The sequence below is a fragment of the Arvicanthis niloticus genome, chromosome 11 (assembly GCF_011762505.2).
Source record: "Arvicanthis niloticus isolate mArvNil1 chromosome 11, mArvNil1.pat.X, whole genome shotgun sequence".
Lineage (NCBI taxonomy): Eukaryota > Metazoa > Chordata > Mammalia > Rodentia > Muridae > Arvicanthis > Arvicanthis niloticus.
Genome location: NC_047668.1, coordinates 2,464,160 through 2,488,863, shown reverse-complemented (window position 1 = coordinate 2,488,863; position 24,704 = coordinate 2,464,160). Strand labels below are relative to the sequence as shown.

Here is a 24,704-nt window from a genome sequence, read left to right as displayed (position 1 = left end):
AGAAAACAGAGATATAATATAGGCTAGGGTGTAGAGGGAAATTTTTCTCGCAAGTTGGGAGGAGCTAAGGTGGGAGGGGTAAGGAGAGAAAGAGGAGTAGTAAGGAGAGGAAGAGGAGGAGTAAGGGGAGGAAGAAGAGGAGTAGGGGGAAAAAGAAGGAGGAGGAAGATGAGGAGAGACGAGGCAGAGATGTACTGCCATTGATGACCACGCATGTACTGAGAGCAGTCCTGGGTAACAACTGATATATGGGTTAGTTAATTGGGAAACACCTCCAGTTGTGTGGGCATATTGTTATTGAACATTATCAAACTTATAAAGCCTTTGGATAATCTAAACATTAGAGTCTTATTTATACCAGGCCCACATGGATGGCAGGATGGTTTGGGTGCAGCCCAGCCTTTTAAAGACAGCATGGAAGACTAGCAGAGCCATCTCCCACGTGTGGGTGGCAGGGCTGGTGTTTCTGACTGGCCATTTCTAGCTGTGGCGCACATGTGGCAGCGGAACATGGAGGCTGAGCTAGGCAGAGCCACTGCAGCTTAGATAGTTGACTTGACCAGCGGCCATTTTTAAATAATTACCTCAACAGTAGGGTGTCTTGTCTCTGCCAGCACTCCCCTTCCACATGATCTCTACAGAAGACTATTATAGGTCTCAAATGATTTCTTGCTGAAAAAAGAAAGAAAGAAAGGAGGGAAGGACGGAGGGAGGGAGGGAGGAAGGGAGGGAAGGAGGGAGGGAGGGAGGAAAAGAAAGTGAAAAACATTTGATGCCATTGACAGAAATCATGCAAAATTATGGTGTCTGTTTAGATGTGGAATGTTCTAATAAATATTACAGAAAATTTACTTATAATAAATTAAGTAAGTGATTTGAATCTTTGCCCCTAAATTTGAACCAGGTGCTTTATTACAAACAAATGTCAGATAGAACTTTTCAGATTTAATCCAGATGTGTTTTGCTTGAGTGTCAACTGGTCCATTTGAATTTAAATGGTTTTGCCTATGGGACAACTGTAATGAAGTTCTATGTGATATTTAGAAAATGACAACAATTGTTTCTAAATTTAATCGTTTGCAGAGTCACCTGGGAGTTGTGTTTTGGTTTGTTTTAAAAACTATCATCTTAGAAATCACACTTTAAAAATTCTTGACAGCAGTAGAAAAAATGTAGGCTCTAAAGCACTTAGATTCCACTGGTGTTCAGTTTTAGTTCATTACTGTTTCTATTATTTGTAGTGGGGAGAAATAATTGACTCATTAGGTGCCCCAGGAAGCACGGAACAGAACAATTTGAGTCAGACTTTGTTTAGTAGCACCAGATTTATGAAGACTGCTTAGGGTATCCAGAATCCTATACTTACCTATTCATAGGCTTGGTGGTTCAAACAAACAAGGTGGTTGGATCCAAAAGACTGAAAGTAAGTTCTGAAAAGGAACCTGTGCTTTAAGCCTCTTGTACAAACACTGCTAGTGAAACAAGTTACCTTTCTGCTAGTTTGGTAAAAGTATCTCCTTTGACAACAAAAAGCATGCTTTCTTTAATAAATACTCTTCCATATTATTGCTTCACAAAATAAAACTGTTTTCAGTTTAAATAACTATGTGCACTTACTTATTGTTAAATTCAGCTGCTCTGCTCATAGTTTCAAACCAAGCAGTTATACTCTACATTTTATGACAGTTAACATCCAACCAGTTGAAAATTACCTCTCTGATATGGCAACATTTAACTGTCAGGTTCACTCCTCCAAAAGAAAAGAATAAAATACAAATGTATACTTTCATGTGCCATATGCAATTAGTGTGCTTTCTGCTCAATAAACCTGAGAGTGGAAACTAGATTTTTAAAATGAGTTCTAATGACTGTTCAGTGTCTTGTTGCCTGCACTAATTTTAGGAAACGTTTAGTCTCTTCCTTTTGTATGCTTCTAAGCTGGCACCCAAAATATATGTCAGTTCCATAATCAATTGGTATGCATAGTTCATAACATCTTCAGGCTCTGCTTTGATTTGAAGACAACACTCAGAGTACAGCATCTCTCAGCATTGCTAACTGCCCTCACTCACCTTGCATTCTCTCTATTAGACTTGTGCCTACCCTATTTGTTTCTACCCTGCCTGGACTCTCCATCTATACTACCCATATACTGCAAACACATTACCTCACACAGCAGTAATAGATGGCAAGAAATAATCAATATATCAAGGTCTGGCTGGCATCAATAAAATAAAAACAACAATGAAACAGTACAAAGAATCAAGGAAACATAAGTTCTTTGAAAAAGTCAGTAAGATTGACAAACACTTATACACCTTAACCAGTGGTAGCAGAGGAGGCTCTGAATCAACAAGAATAGAAACGACATAACAACATACACCGAGGACATCCCAAGAAAATTTAGGACAACCTTTTAAAATCATTTATGCCACCAAATTAGAAAATGAAAAAAAAATAAGGATAATTTTCTCAATATACCATTTACCAAAGTTAACTCAAAATCGGATAAATAATTTAAACAGATTTAATATCCTAGTTTTTAAAAAGCAGTAATTAAAAACTTCCTAATTAAAAAATGTCTAAGATCAGAAGGTTTTAGTGCTGAATACTCCTAAACTTTCAAGGAAGAGCTAAAAAATACTCCTCAAATTATTCCACAAAATAGAAACAGAAGAAATATTGCCTAACTTGTTTTTTTTATGAGATCATAATTAACCTGATACCCAGACCAAATAAAGACCCAATGAAGAAAGGAAGCTATAGGCCAATTTCCCTTATGAACTTAAATGCAAAAATTCAAAATAAAAATATCTTTAAAATGAATAAAGAATATACTAAAAAGGTCCATCCTGATCAAATAGGCTTATGACAGAGATTCAGGGATGACTAAACAAATGTAAATAGAGAAAAGCCATTCTCTCTCTCTCTCTCTCTCTCTCTCTCTCTCTCTCTCTCTCTCTCCATTCAAACAAACAAAACAAAAACAATGATCCTATTGTTAGATTCAGAAAAGGCCTCTGACAAAATCCAACACCCCTTTATAATAATTGTCCCGTGAAGGTTAGACGTAGAGGTGAGTCAGCATGTTCTGACTAGAGGCCCTTCTTGGCACATGCATGCGCAGCAGGTGCATCAGCATTTACTAACCCCAAAACCTGCCTGACATCCAGAGTAGGGCAAAGACAGAACATGTGATCGGTGCAGCCCGTTGGCTGGTGTCACATCTGAGGGGACATGGGCAGACAGTATGAAGGCATTTTTCACTAAATCACCAAAGAGTCTGCTTCTCATCTGGCTCCCTGGATCTGTGTGGTTGATTCCGCTCCTTCTTACTCCCCACCCCCAAAGACTGGCTGGGGAGCCAAGGGCTAGGGCAACAGTTAGGGATCCAAGAGGTATTCCTAGATGAGATAAAGGCAGTTTATAGGAAGTCCATAGCTAACGTCAACTTAAATGGTGAAAAATTTAAGAACCTAATCCTACTAAAGCCAGGAGAAATAAATGTTTCCTACTTGAACAAGGAATTCTGAAACTTGTCTTTGCAGAGTGAAAAAAAATAATACTTAAAATACATTGTCTTTCAATCCTTTTTAACATGTTCAAACTATATATAAATATTAAAATTGTTTCCGAAACTGATTATTTCACAGACATATAAGAGATTATATTGTACCCTGAGCCCATTTGCTTGCAGGAACAGATTCTGAGCATGGAAGTTATCAAATAAAATACAACCACGAGAACGTCATAACTCACTGATTTCTCTTTATAGAAGACAGGCTAGGTAAGACTGAAGGTCCAGACACACAGGAAGAATTAAACCATGTGGTTCATTTTTACAACATGGTTTTATGTTAGCCTACAAGATGTTGCTAGGTCTACTCAGGTTGTTGGCCCTGCAGAGGTGAATACTTCAGTTAAGGTTTCTATTTCTGTAGAAATGAGCAGATGAATGGTGTGATGAGTAAAAATCAACTCTTCAATTAGGTAAGATAAATACCAAGAATAAAATTTCAAAGGAAAATGGCATAGACACTGTGATCAACTGCATGGCTTTTCACACGTGCAGCTACATAACAATTCTGAATGCAGAACAGAAGTGGTCCGTGCCTGGTGTTTTCCTCCATACATGTATATATGATGCTCATTATTGCAGGTGAGAAACCCAGTTTCTTTGAATTCACAACCATTGTCTGGTTATGATCCCTATAACAATGTGCACACATCAAAGCAGAACTCATTTCAAAGGCTTTTTGAATTAAATTAAATATCTGAAGCACCACAAAAACGCCTGCCTAAAAATAGCCTCAGCTTGCTGAACGCCTTTCATCTAATGCTGTGTTCTGACAAAAAGGTAATCGAAGTGTTCTTGCATGACTTCTCCCTCTCATATTCATGTCATCTTACTGGTGATGGTTCTGCCTGACTCTGGCTGCTTCCGTTATCGTCCTGCATTGTATTATTTGAAATCAAATTTGAGACAGTAAATATTACCCGATACAGAAGATAAGCTTGAATGAAGGATAAGGCTACTTTAAGCTATTTAATCAATATATCATTTATAAATTAAGCTACAGAACACAGAAGGAAGAACTACTATGCAAAACTAAATATATATTCATTTTGACATTTTTAATGTATATTAAAATATATTATTAATCTGCTGTACATCATGAAAAACCTGATACTCTTCAGTTCAGCTGTTGCTTGCTTCTTCTGTGAAGTATCATTTTGTTAATGACCAAGAAATAACATTAAATCTTACCAACCTGTGAATGTTTACAATCCAATTTATTCTCTTTGGTTGCTGGTTCAGTCTCTGGGAGCCCCCAAGGGTCCAGGATAATTGATTCTGTTGGTCTTCCTGTGGAGTCCCTATCCTTTTCGAGTCTGGATAACCAAACTATAATCCACAGACCTAAAGAATACAAATAACAAGGAGGGCCCAATGGAAGATGCTTGAATCTTTCTTAGAAGGGGAAATAAAATATACATTGGAGGTGGCAGGAGAGAAGGAACAGGGTAGGAGAAGGGATGGGAAGAGAACAGTCAGTGGACCAGATTTAGGAACAAGAGAGGGATATGGATAATAGGTGTGTGTTGGGGGGGGGGCGGTATCTCTATGATAAGTCAGAGACTTGTGATGTTATAGGTCCCAAATAGTCTATGGTGGTGACACTAGCTGAGACTCCTAGCAACATGGGATACAGCTTCTGAAGTGGCCACTTCCTATAGCAGGGAAGGACTTCCAGTAGCTGTATGAGGAAAATAACCTACCCACAAAACTTTTGACACAAAATGTCTCCTGTCTTCAAGATGTGCAGGTACAAAAAAGGAGAGACTAAGGGAATGGTCAACCAATGACTGGACCAAATTGAGTCTGCACCATCCTATGATCAAGAACCAATCCTTGACATGATTTATAATACTTTGTTACACTTGCAGAGAACAGCCTAGCATAACTGTCCTCTGAGAGGCTCCATCCAACAGCAAATGGAAACAGATGGAGAGACCCACACTCAAATATTAGAACAAGCTCGGTAAGTCTTGTGGAAGAGTTGGGAGAAAGATTAAGGAACCTGAAGCCCAGTTTTAATTTCCAGCACTACACACTGTAGGTATGGTGACACACACATAATGCCAGTAGTCGGGAGGGCAAGGGAGGAGGGTCAGAAGTGAAGGTCGCCCTCTGATACAAATAGACTTCTTGGCTAGGTGAACCAGCTATCCCATCTCAAAATGAAAAATGAATGTAAAAATATATTTGACCCCTCAGGATCGTCATATTTCTGGTGTTACCGTATGGGGACTGTACATATACAATTCATGAGTAAACCTCCACAGCTTTGGCTAATGATGTTAATGCCAAAAACTTCTTTGAAAATATTAAGATCAATCCTATGATAGGTTGGAAATTAAAAGGCATGCTGTGCTCCCAGTCAGCAGGGAATACAAAATGGCTTTACCTTTATAAAAATGTCAGCATGGAACTCTCCATGGCAGTAGATTAAAGGTGTCATATAATATGCCCCTCACATGCAAAGTCAATTAATGCCTTACTTGTAAGTGTCACTGAATGCTAATTTTAAATGATTTTAGGATCTTGTACATTTTTATTGATGAATGTGTCAAGGAGGTGCAAGTCCTGAATAATTGTACAAGCCTTGGTACACCACAAACAGAGGCTTGTAAAGTGGGCTTACAAAGTGAAGAGACTAAATGTCAGTTTTGTTTCAATGTCCCATCAAGAATAGATGTCTGGTCTGAGCATGTATGGTATCTAAGCATTGTGGTATTATCTTCAGTGTATATGTTTATTTAGTTATTTGATATGGTCAGTGTTTTACAAACTTTTCAAATACAAAAAGGGAGTCATTTATATGTGTGTTTGGGGCAAGCAAACTATCCCACAGTTGTTTATGAAGAGATTGTTTCTGCTTCATTATTATAATTTCTCTTGCTGTATTTTCTACTTATAAAAAAATAGAATTATGAATTTTCTGTACTCTGTTGAGTCAGAGAAAGTACTTTAAGTGGTAATGGACATAAATGGATGCAAACATTACAGAATAACATTTTTGAGGGTTATCAGCTAATCCTTTATTGAAATTTTCTTCTTGATTCTTAATTAGCTGGACACATCACTGCACCACTGTTGATGTCATCCATGATGTCATGAGGGTGGTGGCCATCCACATTGCAGCCCACAAACTGTGCAGTACCCAATATCTCCTTAGTATTTCCAGAAAGTATTCTGGCCAGAGACCAATGTCTCATCTGCCAGGCAATGTTGACAATCTCATCAAAAGTGATGTTTCCACTGTATTTAATATTTTTCTGCTTCTTCCTGTCTCTTGGTGGTTCCTTGAGGGTTTTGATGATCAGAGCAGAGGCAGAGGGCACCCCCTTAGTCTGGGCCTGTCTGTTCTGGGTCTTCAGTTTCATTGTAATCCTGAGACCTTTCCAGTCACTGGTAGCCTTGGCAATGTCATCACCAACTTTTTTTTTTTTTGGATATTTTATTTATTTACATTTCAATCATTATCCACTTTTCTAGTTTCCCCGTTGCAAACCCCTATCCCATCCCCTAACTTTTTTTTTGGAAACAGACCCAGGGGACCAATCTTAGGGGCCAAGGCAGATGTGGCACCGACCTCGTCTCCAGTGCACTTCAAATAAATGACTTTGGTCTAGTTGGGGTCAAATTTGAGTGGCAACTGGTGTTGGATGAACCCAGATTTGGGATTACCAAAGAAAGTTGCACCATAGCCTCTTCCGAGCAGAAAGCTGAAAAGGTAACTTTTTTTTTTTTTTTTTTTGGCATATGCATGTGAAGGCAACTTAAAAGAATCTGGAATCATTTCAAAGAGCATTAAATTCCCAGATTTGACTAATTCATTTGGGAGACTGACCTCAAATGTGGGTAGCATAACTCAATGTGCTGAGATCCTTGATTTAATATAAGAAGAAAGGGGGCACCGTCATTCACCACATCATCCTTGCTTGTGGATACAATGTGACCATCCATCTCAGGCTCCTGTTGCTATGACTTCCACAAGATTTTCCAGTGTACCTTAAACTGAGATCCAAAATGCAAACCTTTCCTTCCTTAAGTTAGTTATGTCAGACCTTCTTTGACAACATTGAGAATGGGATGTGATACACAAAATTGGCACCAGAAGTGGAGTTACTGTGGTGATAACTCACACAATGCTCTATTTCTTAGGCCGTTGGAATTTTTAAATATATTTCCCATTGTTTTCTCTTCAGTTGAAAATTTTTTTCTCTCACATAATATATTCTGCTTATGGTTTCCCTGCCCTGAACTTCTTCCTCTTAATTATGACCACTTCCTTACACATCTAGAGCCTCTCCATTTGTGTCTCTCATTAGAAAATAAAAAGGAATCTAGGGGATAGCAATAAAATATATAAAAGTATAATAAGATAAAATAAAAACTATCACATCATAGCTGGACAAGAAAAACCAACAAAAGGAAAAGTGTCCAAAAGAAGGCACAAGAACCAGAGATCCACTTATTCACATACTCAGTCATCCCATAAAAACAGTGAACTGGAAGCCACAATATATATTTATGATGTGACTCATGGCTAGACCCTGTGCATGCTGTCCCAGTCAATGTGAGTTCATATGAGTTTTTCTCATGTTGATTTAGAAGGCTCAGTTTCCTTGTTGTCCTCTATCCCTTCTGGTTCTTATACTCTTCCAAATCCTATTCTCTGGGATTTCCTGAGCCTTGGTTTGAGAGATTTGATGGAAATATTTTATGTAGGATTGAGTGTTTCAAGTGGCTTTGTGGTATGGAGGAGGATCCCTCAGGCATGGGCACAGAAGTGGTATAGCTGATCTTGAAGTAGAACCATTTCCAATTTACTAAGACTATTACTATTTTTTTTAATAAGACTATTACAATTTTATTACTATTACTAATAAAATTGATTTCCAAAGTGGTTGTACAAGTTTACATTCCCACCAGCAGTGGATGAGTGTGTCCCCTTGCTCCACATCCTCACCAGCATGTGCCATCACTTTGAGTCTTTTATTTTAGCCATTCTGACAGGTGTAGATATAATCACTTTTATGTTTTGATTTGTACTTCCTTTATGACTAAGAATGTTGAGAATTTCTTTAAATGCTTCTCAGCCACTAGAGATACTTTTGTTGAGAATTCTCTGTTTAGATCTGCACTACATTTTTAATTAGGTTATTTTGTTTTTTGATTTGGTTTATGTGAGTTCTTTATATATTTTGTATATCAGCTCTCTGTCAGATGTAGGGTTGGGGAAGATCTTTTTCCACTCCCTTAGATAGTCTCCTTTCCCTAACAGAAGCCTTTCAGTTCCATGAGGGCCCATTTATTAATTGTTGATCTTAGTGCCTGAGCTGTCAGTATTCTGTTCTGGATGTTGTCTCCAGTGCCAGCACATTCAAGGCTATTCCCCAACTTTTCTTGTATCAGATTTAGTGTACTTTTATGATGAGGTCTTCAATCTATTTGGAGTTGATTTTTGTGCAGTATTATAGATATGGGTCTATTTGTATTCTTCTACATGCATATATCCAGTTAGAGCAACATTAGTTGAAGATGCCTTCCTTTTTGTCGTTGTACAGCTTTGTTTTTTTATCCAAAGTTACATGTCTCTGTTATGTGAGTTTATTGCTGCCACCAAGATATGTAGGAATGAAGATGGAGCAGAAATTGAGGAAATGACCAACCAGTGACTAACCCCAACTTGAGACCTGTTCCATCAAAGAGAACTCACCCCTGATAATATTAATGATATTCAGTTATTCTTGCAGTCATATGCTTAATATAACTGTCACCTAAGAGGATTCATCCAGCAGTGGGTAGGAAACATAGAAGAACACACAGCCAAACAGTAGGTAGAGCTCAGGGAATCTTGTGGCAAAGGTTGAGGAAAGATTGAAGGAGTCAGAAAGGTCAAGGACATGACAACAAAACCTACAGAATCAACCTATGTCACACAAACTGAACCACCAACAAGAGAGCATGCACGGGACAGACTTAGGCCCCATATCCCTATGTAGCAGTTGTATAGTGTGATTTTCATGTGGGACTGACTCCTAACAGCAGGAGCAGGGCCTTACCTGATCCTATTGGGTATTTGGATTCCTTCCCCAGAACTTCAACTTGATATGACAAGGTCTGTTGAGATCCACAGGAGGCCTGTGCTTCTTGGAGGAGATAGAGAAGGCTGGAGACTGAGGGATGAGGGCAGAGGCAGGGGCTGGGAGGAGAAAAGGGAGTAAAAGCTTTGATTGATAGGGATGTAAAGTAAATTGATTAATCGATAAAGAAAAACGGTTTATTTTTATAATAATCAAGAGGACTCAACACTTTTGTTACATGTATATCAATTGTTAACTGTGTAAAATCATTTAGTTATTTTATAGTTTTTTCGCCTATACATGTTTATAAAATTATATTAAGAATGAAGTATCTGGAGTTAAATATTGTAAAAATACAAATACTGTATCAAGTTAATGAATATTTAAATTGCTACACTGACTACAGTAGGGCCAGAAATGTCTCATGTTTTATAAATGATTATCTGAGAACTCTCAGTTTCCTCCATTGTTTTCAGAATAAGTAGCTCAGAAACTCAGAAGTTGCTATGTAAGCACTCAGTGTGAAATAATACAATGACTTTGATACTAGACTACTGTAGAATGATTGTCAAAATCTTACCATAAAAGCCTAGGTCTTATTTGTTCTGTATTTATTTAGTTTTATCCCACTTCTCTGTATTCCAGAATACTGTCCATTGTTGGGGTGTCATATTTTTATGGTGTGTGTGTGTGTGTGTGTGTGTGTGTGTGTGTGTGTATTTCTTGACTCAGTAGAATACCAGCTCTGCTCTCTCTTCCTACCCCATTCATTTATGTGCTTGACCAGTGTTTTGTATCTAATTATACTTTCTATTCCTTCAACTTCAGTTGCATTTCCTAAAGGGAACTCCACTCATTCTGCCCTCTACACTCTGCAAGCAAATTTCTTGCCCTTTGTTCACGGTCATGATGATAGTCATGGTGGTGCTGGTGAGTGTATACTGTGTGTATGAGTATTCATGTGTGTTTGTATATGCATAGGCCAAAAATTAACTCAGCTTCTTCCTTGGTGGCTCCTCTCTCTATTGATGGATGCAGTGCTTCTTGCTCATGTGTCTGGCTGGTATAGCTAGCCCACCTGTCTAGGAACACTTCTCTCTGTCACCTGAACACTGAACCTGCGGTAGGCTCCCACATCTACCCAGCTTTTACTCACATTCTGTGGATACAATTCATAATCCTCATGCTTACATAGAAAGAAATTTATGTGTCAAGCCATCTTCAGCTCCCACATGTCTCTTTGTCAAGTATTTCTATAATCTCCCTGGTGGTGAGTACAATATGTTTAAAATTAATATTATTAATTTATTGTTAATGATTACTTAATAACAACTAATGTATAAACTAAATATGAATTATATCCCTGGTTCCTACTAAATTACTATTATACATAATAGATGTATGTACTATTACATGTAAGTGAGGCTAAATTTGTTAATTAGATTGTTAAATATACAACTAACATTCTGCAACTACTGTTGATTTAGGCAGTCCTAACTTTCATCTTATCAGCTTTTCCTCCTTTAATTTCCATTCCTCTTTCTATTCCAAATTATGTTTGGTATGCTTAATAAAGATTAAAATTAATGTGTTCATTCATAAAATTTGATATAAAGGATGAAATAGGTAACCTATTGTTTCTCACATGTTATCAAGTTACTATTTTCAGTTGACTCTTGTGTGGATGTTTGTGTATTGGACTGACAATTCACACATTAAATTAGATGTTGCTTTATGTACACTTCACCTTGTTCAGCCAAAAGCTTACCTTGTTGACCAAAATCGCTAATACTGTGGTAGTAAGGTCACTCTTCATCTTTGCTTCTGCAAATGGCACATCAGCTGTTGAGACACCGGAAAACAGAGCCAAAGGTGGATATTGAAAAATCAGCTTGAACTATGGAAGATGATAAGTATTAACTGGAGAGTTAAAGTTAATTAAAATAATAGAAATTAAAACAAAATAAAACAAAAACAAATTAAATAAAAAGTATTTTTTTTTTGCTAAATTGTTTATCCTCTGATCTCAGTATTGCAGGTATCATTATTTCTTTCAAATAGTTGGTTGCTAAAATCTGTTTCTATTCTCTACAAAAGACCATTTTTCTCTATGATATAATGACAATTATTTCTTAGCACTTTTGAGCAGAATTTAGTAGATCATGCTTTAATAAGATTTCTATCCCTCGATTCCATCCATTCTTGCTAATGTCCTTGGCACATGAGAATTTTAGAGTTTTCACCAAGATCTCCTCCATCAGTGATACATAAAGAGATTCATGTGCAAAAAAATCCATTAATATTAATGAGATTAGCACTCATAAATCTGATGTTACTGCTGATAGAGTAGATTCTGGAAACAGTAAAACTCTTAACATTAATTATGGAGCAAATCTAGTTACTTTGTCAAATACATAAATACGTAAAACAGTTAAGTAGTGAAGTAATTAACATACAAATAATTAGTCAAAGTCATAAAATTCTACTAATTATGATAATAAAGAATTTTAAACAATTACCCTTTTCATTTTGACAACTCTTTTTCTTTCCAGCTGTGAGCTCATTTTTAAATGGTGAAATGGTAGAGCCTCTCTAGATACTAGGTCAAGGACTGGCCCTCCTCAAGTGTCTTCATTAGCAAGGTGTTGATTTTCATTCAATTAGAGGTGTAACCCAATACGCAACCTAGATATACCAACTATCTTTGACTGTCATGTGAACATCCGCCTCCATGTTCCTCTATCTCTTCTCCTCTCTCCTAGCTCCTCCTCTTCCTTCTCTTCCTTCTCCTCTTCCTCTCCTTCTTCCTCCTCTTCCTTTCTTTACCCCTTTCCACCTTAGCTCCTCCTACACAAGTTAATTGGTATGGAGTAATAAAAATAGCATGCATTGCTATATCTAATTATGATTTCAATATTTCTTCTGATATGAAAATCTGTCATTTCTTGGCATCCTCAATTCTGTGTTTACACACACACACATTTGTATAATTTTATTGTTTCATAATCCACCTGTCTCTGGGAAGATAAAGGTTACAGAACTAATAACAAGTCATTAATTTGTCATTCTATAAATGTGCTTCCACATTTATTGAACAACTATTGTTTACACACAGGTAAGAGGTTTCTTACTGCCTTAAAGAAGTCTCACACTAGGAAAGTGGTGGAGCAAATATATAGTGATAATTGTGTATAATGGAAATAATGGAGAAAAATAATTTCATGGAATTTTTATGCTGACAAGATAATTCTGGAGAAGGCAGACACAGCTGAGAGAAGCTTCTTAGTTATTATTATTAGTCAAAGATAGTTGGTATATCTAGGTTGGGTATTGGGTTACACCTCTAATTGTATGGGCATCTCATTATTGATCATTACCAAATTTATAAAGCCTTTGGATAATCTAAGCATTAGAGTCTCATTTGTACCAAGCCCATGTGGTTGGCAGGATGGTCTGGGCAATGCCCAGCCTTGTGGAGACATCGTGGAAGATTGGAAAAGCCATCTCCCATGCTGGTGTCTAATGGGTGGCAGGGCTGGTGTTTCTGGCTGGCCTTTCTAGCTGCGGCATGCATGTGGCCTCTGGCCACAGAACATGGCGGCTGAGCTAGGCAGAGCCACAGCAGCTTAGATAGTCAGCCTGACCAGTGGCTGTTTTTAAAATATCACCTTCAACAAACTTGCTTTTATGACAGTAAAGATTTTAACTTGTGGATGTTTAAAATAAACTTATCATTTAAAAAAAACAAATATAATTTTATTCTTTTACCCAAAATCATGTACATTTTGGGGTCTGTGGTGTGTGTATGTGTGGGTGTGGGTGTGTCTGTGTCTCTGTGTGTAAGGAAGTTGCAGTAACATTTACTTCTGTTACTCTGACCTAATATCTTACAAGAAGTCAATGGAGAAAAAGTTAGTTTTGGTTATGGTTCCATCATGGAGATGAAATTCTGGCCTCAGGAACTTGAAGCAATTGATCACATTCTGCCAGCAGTTAGGAAACAGGAAAAGATGAATCCTGGCACTCAGCTATCCTTCCAGTTTTAGTCAGTGTAGGACCCCATTGCTTGAAGTATGTCACCTATGTTTAGGATGAGATTTCTTCCCACCATAATTAATCTCATCTAAATATACTCTCATAGCTATGACCAGAGGTTTCTTTATCTAGTTTCCCCAGTTTAGGAAACCATCCTTAAAATGAATTTGCATTTTATATGGATTCTCTAATAGGTGGAATTTTGCATGAGAATAATTTTCCTGTTTTTCTAGTCCAGGGCAAAGCATCATGTTTCTCTTCAGTAACTCTAAGGGCATAGCAATTATAGTAGTTTTGCAGTATCCTTGTCTATAAGAGTAAGCATTGTACTAGATTGTACATTTCGTATTACTCCTATTCCCTCTTCTCTGTTGACCTAGATGAGATCAGTAGTCACTAACCATAGCAGACCCTGAGTGCTATCTGTCATGTTTGGAAACAGTTTCCACCAGACAAGTTAGCATATTTCTCTTATAATCATGCTTACTCAGAAAGTATAGATCAGCAAGGCAGGTCCATTATCAGAATTTAGCAAGAATGGTTTCTAGCCAAGTTTCTGATGGACTGTTTTCTCTCCCCTCCAACCTCATAAAATGGGTTTCTACCTTCTACATTCTTCTGAACAGTCTAGTCTTCTAACTTCCCAACAGAGATGCCTTTAGACTCTGCTCACAGAACTCTAGGACTTTGCAGGCCCAAAATCCTTTTCACAAACCAGTTTCAACTGTTAAGAACCACCTGATCAACTTTGTCATTTCAATACCAGATTTATGTATCGTGTATTATCTCAATGTTCTAACTAAACATACAAGAAACAATTGATGGAGGAGGTTTCACTTTGGCCTTCACTTCCATAAGAGTGAAAAATGTTATGGTGATAAGAACTTGAGGCAGCTGCATGCAATGTATCAACCAAAGCAGAGAGAGATGAATACCATTGCTCAGGCTAGATATCTCTTTTTATTCAGTCTAATGGTCAACTACTAGAATGTGACATCCATATTTCCAGGTCTCTTTCCAACTCAGTTACCATAAAATCCCTCACAAATAAACCCAGAGGTCTGCTTCCATGGTGATTCTAAACCCTATCACATAAACATATTGAGCACAGAAAGAAGATAGAAAATTATTGGGTCTGCTCATGGAGACACAAAAGGCTAACCAGTGCATGTAATAAGACCATATTCCATCTTATCCCTCTAAATGGATTTCTCATTCCTAATCCCCAATTCTATTGCTCATGCTGTCTTTCTGTTGGTATTCTGAAAAATATGCATATCTGCATGATACGCCTATCTAAATCTTCCCATCAAGCCTCATTGCAAGGATTACCTGGCTTCAAATGGCATTCCCAGACAATGCTTATGGGCTTACTTGTACTTGGCTTTCACCCCTTATCCTGATACTCCAGACAGAAGATCTCCCACAGTTACTTGAGCCTGCAAATCCTTTGCATGTGGATACAGTGAAAGCTGCTTTCCAAAATTCAGTTTATTGTTTTCTTGGTGACTGTTCTTTCAGCCTTCAAATGCCAGCTCAAAGGTCACTGTATTCATTTCTTTTTGCTGATATAACAAATTACCATAAATTTTGTGTCTTATAATAAGAAAAAAATACAGTTATAGAAGTGAAGTCTGAAATGAATTCAGCTAATACAAAGCCATGTGCCCCTGGCAGTTCCCTGACTTCTAGGATGAAATCTTTTCATTGTACTTTCCACTTCTCTGGAAACAAACTATGCATTTGTCCCATAGTCCTTTCCAGGCTCATCAAATACTCCATATTAGTCATTCAACTACTAGGTTCTTTATCATGTTTTCACAATCCATGCTGTAAATTCCAGGTAGTCCATCACATGTTTTAAGAGTTGCTTCACAGAAACCATTTGGAACAGGTACTATTCCCCACCATAGCCAGCATCTCCGCAAAGATTTATTTCACTTAAATATCTCCTCATATTTTTTCTCTCAATTAGGGAATTTCTTGCTCTCCGTTTGTAAAGATTCACTCCTGGAATACACATGTCTACCCTCCTTCTATATTCTTAAAGAAAGAGAGTGGTAAGTGTTCCTCTGATTACCAGGTAACATGGCCTCACTGAGCTCATTAGTCATCCACTGAAAAGATAGATAACCAGATTGGTCATGTGGGAATGTTTCCACAAGGAAATACTACAATTCATTCCATAGAGAGACATGTGTCTGCATACTCATAGACATGTGATTTTTCCCTGTACCTTAAATAGCTTTACTCATGTCTCCCTGAATCAGACATTAAAGTTATTTAGGTTGTGGTCCACACCTGTACAATGTTGTAAATCGAGTGTCTTAGACTGATATGTTTGTCCAACCAGAAATTTTTATTCTTAGAAAAGAATATCAGCTATCTTTGAGGGAAAAGTCAACTTTATGTTTATGAAATTAACCTCAATAAGAGAGATAGCCAATACAGACTGGATAACATGCAGTCTGTTAGAGCCTTGGTGGCAGGAGAATCCCTACAAATCCATGTGGGGGTTTGACATATTTTTAAGCTCGTTGTCCTAAAACATCTCTGCTATCAGTATAAATTCCTTTCTTTTACCTCCAAAAATAACAAATGGAAAAATAAAAGGACACAGGGTCCTAAAATGAAATGAGAGAAGGAATGAGATCCTAAATGAATAACCTTTTAATTTACTTCCAGATTACAGTAACTGCAGTTATCAGAATCCATTTGGCTTATCATTGATCTCAGTTATGAATTTCTCTCTCAGTTCACTTTAGAACATTCGAATGCATGACAAATTTAAAGTCAAATATATCCCAGTGGCTTAATGAAGAATCATACAATGAAAGGTTTTAAGAATACAGTAAGGTGTTTTCAATTTGTTTTACATACACAAAAATATAAATTAATTTATATCCTTACTTGATATTTCTATCTACTAGTAGTCAGAGATGTTTTTTATTAAATATTTTAATGAACAACATGCAAATTAGTATCTGAAATAAGAAGACTCTGTTATTTTTTAATCTCATTAAGGACTGAAGTGTATCATGTGACAAGGTTTTGTGTGGCAGGTTCACACAATATTATACTGTCCCTCTTTATTTTTGATAGCAAGAAAAAAGGAAAGATAGAAATTTTCACTCATATCAATCACCATACATTGCTATATTTCCCAAATAAGATTTATGATGATATAAACACTGACATGACATTATTAGAGAACCAATCTTCAGTTCATTTAATTATTGCTCTATAAGAAAAATTATTAGTTTTAATAATTTAAACACAATTTCTTCTGTAATCTATAATACAATAAATGGTTAAGTTATGAAACTACAGAACTGCTCTTTGTTTGCTTTCTGTGACTTTATTCAGGGAGAAAGAATTAAGAGTGTCTGTTTCAGTAATTGAACAGGATTTTCTAGAACATAAAATGAACACTGTACAACAGAAATATATTTGATCGATTTAGCTATCTGAAGCTCTTAAAATTAAGGATTATGACAGATGAATTATGATTAACAGTAAGTTGTGGAACTTATAACACTTGCCTGGGGAAACGGCTGTTGGTTGCCCCAATGATTCAGTTCACAGCCTACAAGTTCAACCTTGTGAGCTAAGCAGAGGGGTAACCAGCACCAAAGAGAGTGGACAGTTGTGCGCAGAACAAGGGTGGTGTGCAGTTGACTGGAGCTCCCTTGGAAACATATCTTAATGGAATAGGGTCAGTTCTAGGCATGTCAGCTGGCAAACAGAATAGAGCCACTGTAGCCCATGCTGTTTGCCTTGCTGGGGAGATGGACAATGCAGGCTACAAGCACAAAGGTTGAGCCTGGCAAGCTTCAGGGCAGCAGACATCAAGAGCAGAAAGGAGTGCATCAGACAGGAGCTCACATAGAACCTACCCCCAGATACCCTGCCTAACTATAACATCATCCTGACTCTGAACAACAGCAGGATATCTGAGACAAATTTTGAAAATAGTCCAGAATTTGTGGTATTTCAGAAAACAGAAACCTTAGAGGAGACCAATGACTCAACATGATAAATATTTGCATATAAAGTTGTTTGGGCAATATAAATACAAACATACATACATGAATGTATGCATGCATATATACATATATATGTATATATACACTGCAGTTTGTAATACCACTACAGTGAACAAATATTTGATGAAGAAGTGGGGCTGATAGAGGAATATAAAGGTGAGTGAGCAGTGGAGAGAGGTAGAAGTTGAGATGTTATAGTGGTGACAAGTGTGACAGAAGCCTGTGGAGGACAGAGAAACATGTTATTATGGAGTAGGGATGATAAGGCATATGCAGAAACCTGGAACTTGAACAGAATAAGATCCTGAATATACTTCCCAGCACACAATTGATCACCCTGGTTTTGAGCAACAACAAAACGTCTGAGATGAAAAGTTTGTTTTCTGGATTGGACCTTCTCAAAAGACCACTATGGTCTATGCTGTCCCAAAGGCCAATTTTGTATCTGTGGTCTGCTGCCCTAGGCAGTGATGACCAAGATATGTAGGAATGAAGATGCAGCAGAAATTGAGAAAATGACCAACCAGTGACTAAACCTAACTTGAGACCTGTTCCATCAAAGAGAATTCACCCCTGGTAATATTAATGATATTCAGTTATACTTGCAGTCATGTGCTTAATATAACTGTCACCTAAGAGGCTTCACCCAGCAGTGGGTAGGAAACAAATAGAAGAACCCAAACAGTAGGTAGAGCTCAGGGAATCTTGTGGCAAAGGTTGAGGAAGGATTGAAGGAGTCAGATAGGTCAAGGACATGACAACAAAACCTACAGAATCAACCTATGTCACACAAACTGAACCACCAACAAGAGAGCATGCATGGGACAGACTTAGGCTCCATATCCCTATGTAGCAGTTGTATAGTGTGATTTTCATGTGGGACTGACTCCTAACAGCAGGAGCAGGGCCTTACCTGATCCTATTGGGTATTTGGATTCCTTCCCCAGAACTTCAACTTGATATGACAAGGTCTGTTGAGATCCACAGGAGGCCTGTGCTTCTTGGAGGAGATAGAGAAGGCTGGAGACTGAGGGATGAGGGCAGAGGCAGGGGCTGGGAGGAGAAAAGGGAGTAAAAGCTTTGATTGATAGGGATGTAAAGTAAACTGATTAATCAATAAAGAAAAAAGGTTTACTTTTATAATAATCAAGAGGACTCAACACTTTTGTTACATGTATATCAATTGTTAACTGTGTAAAATCATTTAGTTATTTTATAGTATTTTTGCCTATACATGTTTATAAAATTATATTAAGAATGAAGTATCTGGAGTTAAATATTGTAAAAATACAAATACTGCATCAAGTTATTGAATATTTAAATTGCTACATTGACTAGAGTAGGGCCAGAAATGTCTCATGTTTTATAAATGATTATCTGAGAACTCTCAGTGTCCCCCATTGTTTTCAGCATAAGTAGCTCAGAAACTCAGAAATTGCTATGTAAGCACTCAGTGTGAAATAATACAATGACTTTGATACTAGACTACTGTAGAATGATTGTCAAAATCTTATCATAAAAGCCTAGGTCTTATTTGTTCTGTATTTATTTAGTTTTATCCCACTTCTCTGTGTTCCAGAGTATTGCCCATTGTTGAAGTATCACTAGTCTGTGAAAGTGATCACCATAACATTATTTTTTACAGAAATTGCTGATTTATCAGAGAAGGTACCATAAAGAATTATATTTAGTGCCAGACTATTTAATTTTTACTAAGCACACATTACAGATAGCTAACCAGATTTTAAAATTTGACTTTACATTATCCTATGAAAGTACATTGTCTTTATAGTATAGTGAATTTTAAAAATTTATTTTTTCTTTCAATACAATCACAAAGAAATATAAAACAGAATGGTCATTTGCATTACTCAGGTTTAGTAATCTCTTTTGATTTGCTTGTAATGACAGGAAGTCCATAATTTTATACATATTTTCTAGTTTTATACTATATAAAATTTTAAGTGGATAGTCTAGAAGAATTTGTATGGTGAATTACTGTTAAGCATCTCTGTGCCACAATTTTGCTTAGTGCTAATAATTTACTTTAATAGAACTTTTTCCTTTCATCTTTCTTGATAAATCCATATTCTAACTCTAGCATCTACAAAAACCACAAATGTAAGCCTGTTTTAAGGATGATGAGGATTTCTTTTTCCTTTTAAAAGCACCCAGGAAGGCACTTTGCAGTAAGCTTTAAAAGTAAGAAGGGGACCATGCTAAAAATAACACACTGTGACACACTTATATATTTAAGAGTTCTAATCCAAACCCACACAAAATACAATATTATTTAAATCACAGCAAATGTTAATAAAGATGCCAGAACATGGAAAAATCTGAAATTGGAAGACAAGTGGAAAGATGACTTGGACAAATTGTTGCTAGTAAGAGGGACAGAGTTCTGATCCCTAGAACCTACTCAAAGTTAGATGCTGTACTACACATCTGAAATACCAACCTGCCTATAGTGAGAGTGATGAGAAAGACAGCTATACATCTAAAAGTTTGTGGGCCAGATTGCCTAATTTACACAATAGTGAACAAGAGGCCATACTTTAAACAAGGGGGAATACAAGTGCCAAAATATGTTTGTCTTCTTACCTCCATATGTACATCAGAGCATGAACCTGATCTCTCTCTCTCTCTCTCTCTCTCTCTCTCTCTCTCTCTCTCTCTCTCTCTCTCTGTCTTTCACACACACACACACACATACACACCAACATGCAGAAAGAGAGGCATGAACACAAATATTGATGCACTTTCATACTAAATACACATCACACATAAAATAATCGAACAACAAAAAACAAATTAAAAAGAAGAGAAAAGAAACACAGGATATGGTTCATTATAAATGATGAGCCAGCATAGCTTTTGCTGTTGACTCTCTATCAAGTGTTGCCTTTAGTGTTAGTACACTTGACATCATGTACATGTGTGCATACATGAAGTTCAAAGAGCAAAGTCTTTATGTGCTCTAAGCAGCTTCAGTTTTCATGTCATATTCCACACTAACCAAAATAACATTCAATTTCCTCAAAAACACATTCATACCATAGTTTATTAGTTTGTTTCTTAAAATATCATAAAAGCCATGTCAATGGATTACTTCCTTGTACACCAAGAAGTCATATATTAAACAAAACACTTGAACTTTCCCTTCTAAATATTAATTCTCTCAAGCGGTCATGGAAAAATGGGAAATTTAATTCATAGCATTTGTGTAAGTGAAAGCTATTAACAGGTAGACAGAAGCCATTACTTATTATATCCAAGCACACTCGTCAGCACAGATGAATATAGGAGAAGCTATTATTTGAAGGAACATTAATTTACTTAATTAGTATTTTTAACAAACTCAAACATGCCATGTGATCTGTCAGTGAGATGGATGCAATAAGTTAACAAAAATAGACCCTGACCTAGTTTACATGTTATTGCAGAAAATCATAATTAAAAAAATGACTATGGCCCAATAAGTACTATAACATACTGAAAGGAAATGTAAGAATTAAAGGACAAGGATTATCTGTGAGAATGCAAAGGAAAAATTTCCAGAACAAGTTTAGCAAATGAATCATTGCTGTGACCACGTCTCTTACTCTAATCCAAAGCTTAGCTTTTAGGATCTACACATCCCTGCCAAGGGTTATTTTCTTCCATGAAAACAAGAAAAATTATGTTTCTTGAAGATGATAGGAACACATCATTCTCATGCTAAGCCCAGGTAGAAGAGAAGTACTGACCCACCATGATACCTATTGTATTTCAGACTTAGTTACAATAGAAATTACAGTGGTTGAGTTGTTGCATTGTTGAAGAATAGGATAAAGCATTGAAAGAGAGAAAGCATGTGCAGACCAGTGGAGTTTTAACTTGAGGCTCAAATGCAAGCCAAGGGCTTTTGCTGCCTTCATGGACCATTCCAGAATACTGCCCTCATCAACATCCAACATGCAGAAAGAAGTCAGGCTGGTGGAAAGTCTCGTTCAAGACCTGATTATTTACATTAATTTGCAAAGATAAAGTAGAAGGTTTTTAAGTTTCTCCCAATATAAACCCCAGTCACAGTAATAAAAGAGGAGACACACCTATGATAATTAGAATCAGTGAGGGCATTTTCAGAAAACCAAGAATAGAGGGCCTACCCTGAATGTGGAATTAACCTGCTTATGAGCTGGGATCCAAGATTGGGGGGCGGGGAAGAAGGAAATTGGATAAAGTAAACTTAGGCTTATTTTTCAAGTTGTTGACTATATATGCAATGCAACTAGCTACCTCAAGTTCTTACTGTCCTACCGTTCCCTCCACCATGACCTGTACTCTTACAATTTCAACCAAGAGTAAATTGATCTTTTTTTAACTTTTGTTATCAGAAAGTTTGTCAAAGAAACAAGAAAATTAGCCACTAAAATACCATAAGAGATGGCTTACTGCCATATTCCGAAATCCAAATTGGTCATGATTGATGACAATGGAATACAATACTCCTATCAAACAGCAGACCCAATAATATTCATGCTGGATGTCACATCATTTTATATCATAAAACTAAGTTGTACCAGTGTGACTTCCTAGGGACTGAACAACATTGGATAACATCTTTTCCCAAAAATATGTATTTATGCTGTAACCCTGATACCTGTGAATGTGATCTAAGTTGAAATAACAGCTCCTGGGAGATGCAGTTAAGCTAAGGATTTACACTGGATTAGAGTGGCTACTCTATTGAATGATAATGAGTTTATATGAGAACTAGGACACAGAAACACAGGATGGGAGTTATGTGCAAATAAAGACAGAATTTAGCTGTACTCACAAAAGTCAAAGCACTACCAGGAGCTGGAGGAGGCATAGGTGTGTTCTTTACCTGCGGGTGCTGACATCAGTTCTTGGACTACTGACCAGTAGAACTGTGGGAGAACAGTTTTTCATTGTTTTGAATGAACAGTAGTAAAACCTAAGAAAGTTACTTCCAACTTTATTAATATCACAAGTGGCTCTTGGGAATATTTTTAAAGAACATGGTTACCAAATGAAGTGTTGTAGAGGTTTACAGTCAGAGTAAACATGTAACTTCACCTGATATGTCCTCTAAAGCAGTAGCAACTTGGAATGAAATATAGTTTTTAATACATTTAATGAAAGTTAGACTCTTCTGCATTGAGTCTCCAAGTTTATATTATTGTCGTGAACTAGTTATCTAAAGGGAAATAAATCATTACCCCTGATACTAAATTTCTTCATATGAGGAACTTCAAAAAGAATGGTGTACTTGTTTTCTCCCATATATTCTCATTCTAATTAAAAAATAAGCTTATGCATTAAACCCAGATAATTTTATCACAGAATTAAGTTGATCAATAAACATGGATAGGTTATCAATTTGACTTAATTTTTATTGTAGAAACTCATTAGTAAGTCATCTACATTTAATTTTCTGTATTATATTCCATCTCTTTTTATTTGCTATATAGTAGTACAGTGATTAAAATTTGTATCTTCATACAAAATCCGGCAAATGTTAAGTAAATGAAGCTGTCTCTCATGGGAATCCACTTAATGAACCCTTCAGAACTAAGAATGGGTATGCTTAATACACTGAAATATTTGCTACCCATTTCTGTGTAAGCAGCAGCATGATGTGGACTCAGCACTCTGCCTGTTCTTGCTCATGACAGGATGTTCTATTTCTCATGTACATGTATGATTGGTAGATCTATTTGGAATATTGTATTTGTACATATCTAAGCCGATTTTAAGTATTAGTTATAAGCACTATAGTTTCTTTTTCTTCAAGTAAGATTGTACCATGTGGGTGTTTTAATAAAATACAATAGTAACTAACTATGACTGGCTACTGAAACTATAGGTTAGTAGGATCTGAAATGGTTACAGTAGATTAAATGTGTAAATAAATACCAGAGTATAAAATTTATTGTTATAGAAGGAACAAAAATTGTCTATGTAATTTTATATTGACAGCATATTAAAATGTAAACATTTTCTCTTCATTGGGTTAAATAAAATATTGTTCTGAATTAAATTTATTTAGTGATTTGTATGTATTGATGCTTACAATGCAGTAGAGGAGGCATACTAGAGGGCCACATTTTTAGCTCCTGTTTTAGCTCATGTAATTTTTCTATCACACAGTGCTGTGATCTGATTTAATCATTAAGATGAAAGACTCTAAGGCCCCAAGCTTCCTTATAAAGAAAAGTTCTATGAACAAGGAGGAATGTACATTCTTGACCCTGTTTCATGCCCGGATATATTCCCTTTATATGATTGAGCCTCACCATGGCTTTTGAATATTGTCATTGAACCCATTTTTTATTAATATTTTTCAATTCAGATTGGTTTAGTTAAATATCATTTTTTATTCTTTAATCTTTTTTTTTACAGTCCAGTCATTATCCCCCATTGTATAAATGAAGCATATTTTCTGTATCCATTCTTCTGTTGTGGGTCATTTGGGTTCTTTCCAGCTTCTGAACATCACAGATAAGGCTGCTATGAACATAATGGAACACACGCCCCTGTGGCATGGTATACCTTTTGGGTATATGCCCAAGAGTGGTATAGTTGGGTCTTCAGGTAGATCTATTTTCAGTTTTCTGAGGAACATCCAGATTGATGCTCAGAGTGGTTGTATCAGTTTGCAATCCCAAAGGCAGTGGAGAAGTGTTCCTCTTTCTCAACATTCTTGCCAACATGTGCTGTCCCCTGAGTTTTTTATATTAGTCATTCTGATTGATGTAAGGTGGAATCTAGGCCTTGTTAAAAGTAAAGTTGTACATTAAAGCATTTACTGCTTCTTGCATAGTCCTTAGATTAAAAAACAGTGATTACTAATAGAAGTGCCAGAGACTGCTCACCATTTCAGTTTCCATTTTCATCATCATCATCATCATCGTTGGTGTCATCTTCATCGTCATCTTAGTTGTCTTCATCATCATGTCA

At 36.7% G+C, this 24,704-nt stretch overlaps 1 pseudogene; it reads right to left on the bottom strand.

Annotated features, from left to right (window-relative positions):
- Positions 1-6,627: 6,627 nt before the first annotated feature.
- Positions 6,628-24,679, bottom strand: LOC117717324 (large ribosomal subunit protein uL11-like; annotated as a pseudogene).
- Between the last annotated feature and the right edge of the window lie 25 nt (positions 24,680-24,704).